This window comes from Schistosoma mansoni (assembly GCF_000237925.1).
Source record: "Schistosoma mansoni, WGS project CABG00000000 data, supercontig 0565, strain Puerto Rico, whole genome shotgun sequence".
In the NCBI taxonomy this organism is placed as follows: domain Eukaryota; kingdom Metazoa; phylum Platyhelminthes; class Trematoda; order Strigeidida; family Schistosomatidae; genus Schistosoma; species Schistosoma mansoni.
In genome coordinates this window covers 4119-6511 of record NW_017386350.1, presented here as the reverse complement: position 1 = coordinate 6511, position 2393 = coordinate 4119, and the positions used below count along the sequence as shown (strand labels likewise).

Sequence of the window (2393 nt, the reverse complement as noted above, 5' to 3'; positions counted from 1 at the left end):
CCTCTGGTTCTGGGTTCGAATCTCGTGAAGCAGGATCGTGGATGCGCACTGCTGAGGAGTCTCACAATAAGATGAAACGGCCGTCAAGCAGTTCTTCCAGGTTTTCCATGGTTGTCTAGCTTCAATTGACACATGATTTCAACCATGCAAAAAAAATTAGGAACGACCAGATCAAGAAATGATTTCAGTTCATAAAATCAATGACCTCATAAAATTAAGAGTTATTAGAATGTTCAGCATTTTAAGTTAGGTATCTGCCTGGTGATCTCAATATGTTCTTGGAGACCTTAAGTTACATGGCTGAAAATCTTTTTAGTAGTCAAGATATACTCAATAATAGTATTCTTCTTATCAAAAATTTTCTATTTATTTATGAATTTCATGGGACCGAATTGGACGAACTTATCAACTTTTATTGAACGAATAATACAGACTGTATTAAAAAAGTGAGTTTATATTGTCCTCGGTGATTGATCCCTTAATACTGACCAATGACATTTTTTCATATAGTTCTAACTGCTGATCGGATTCCTTTAGTCAAACTGAAATATGGTCCTCAGTTTAAGTGATTCAATATCTCCTTGATTATATTTTCATTTCAGGTGATTTGACCTTGATTTCGTTCTAGTTTAGACTTGTCAGTAAGACTTACCTGGAATCTTGTAGGAATTTAAGTTCACTATGAGATTCAAATACCTATCACTCAGTTCCGTTGATTGAAACGTTACTAGCGAGCATGAGATCTTGGTTCATGCTTTTCTGTAGACTGCCTCCAAATATTTGTTATCCATTTGGCTATTGTTAAATCCTTTGTAATTTATGGTAAAACTTAATTCTGTATAATTGAAATCATGAGTCAATTGAAGCTAGACCACCATGCAAAACCCCGAAGCACTGGATGGCCGTTTCGTCTTATTGTGGGACTCCTCACCAGTGCGCATCCACGATCCCACCTTGTGAGATTCGAACCCAGGACCTATCAGTCTCGCGCCAAAGCGCTCAAACACTAGACGACTGAGCCGGCTGGTATCCAACGATATTAATGTCTAACTTCAACCAATCTGCAAAAATTTAGCAACCATTCACCAGTGTCTTCAGTGATTTGATATCTCCCAAGAGACCTGGTTGAACTCCACTGGTTACTGCTTCTCACTAGAACTCCAGGAAATACCTCATGGAGCCAGTCTCATGATTCTAACTATATAAAATCTCCAGAAAACTACCTTCTAATAAGACTTAATTCGTTGAAAATTGTCGTTGTCACTATTTTTATTATTATTTGTCAAATTTTGTAAATACACCCTCACTCACATTCACATTGTGTAAATATAAGCTCATATTTTGTTATCAATCATTTGTTGTCAACACTTTAATCTTATAATTTACAATGTAAATGTTTCAATAGACAACCTTTGTTCAATCATACACTCAATGAAAAGAAATGATAATTTTCACATTTATATATTTACATACAAATTTATCCGGTTACAATGTTATTCACCATTGTTTATACTTATAGAGAGACAGGGGTGGGAGAGAGAAACAATTTTGGATGTTACATAATAAATGAAATAGAATGTCTAATTATGAAAAAAATTGTTATTTCACAATCTTAATAGTAGTAGTAGTAGTCTCAGTAGTAGTAGTAGTAGTAGTAGTAGTAGTGGTGGTTGTAGTAGTAGTAGTGGTTGTAGTAGTAGTAGTGGCGGTAGTAGTAGTAGTGGCGGTAGTAGTAGTATTTGTCTAATTTTGTTTACATTAATTGAAACGTTTTGGTGTTTTAGTGTTGTTGATAGATTCAATCAATATAATTGAACTTCGAACTTGAAATCAACTCGGGCGCACACATACACATACACACACACACAATCACAGACAAAAATATTGGCTACTTAACAAAATTGTACATTTCAAGTGTTTAAATATATAGAGTTATGTGAAAAATTCAAATTGTGTAATATTCTAAATAAAATGAATATTTTCAGAAGGGGGTTTTGTGGAGATTTTTAGTAATTTCATACAGTTAAGATCATGATTCAATTGAAGCTAGAGCACCATGAAAAATCTGGAAGCACTGGACGGCCGTTTCATCCTATTGTGGTCTAGTGGTTAAGCGTTCGCTCGCGAGACTGATAAGTCCTGGGTTCGAATCTCGTGAGACGGGATCGTGGACTTGCACTGCTGAGGAGTCCCACAATAGGACTAAACGGCCGTCCAGTACTTCGAGGTTTTCGATGGTGGTCTAGCTTCAACTGACTCATGGTTTCAACTATACAAAAATGGATATTTCTTAAAATAATTGAATAATACCAGTTAGATATTAATTTTATATTAGTACAAGGTTCTATATGTGAAATTTGGTCTAATAGAACTGGTATAATCTGATAAATAAG

The 2393-nt window shown here is 35.1% G+C and overlaps 1 non-coding gene across 1 annotated transcript; it reads left to right on the top strand.

The window, feature by feature from the left end:
• Positions 1-2092: 2092 nt before the first annotated feature.
• Smp_tRNA_01152_Pseudo_???.1.1 lies at positions 2093-2165 on the top strand. Its single transcript has one exon. It is a non-coding gene (tRNA).
• Positions 2166-2393: the final 228 nt, after the last annotated feature.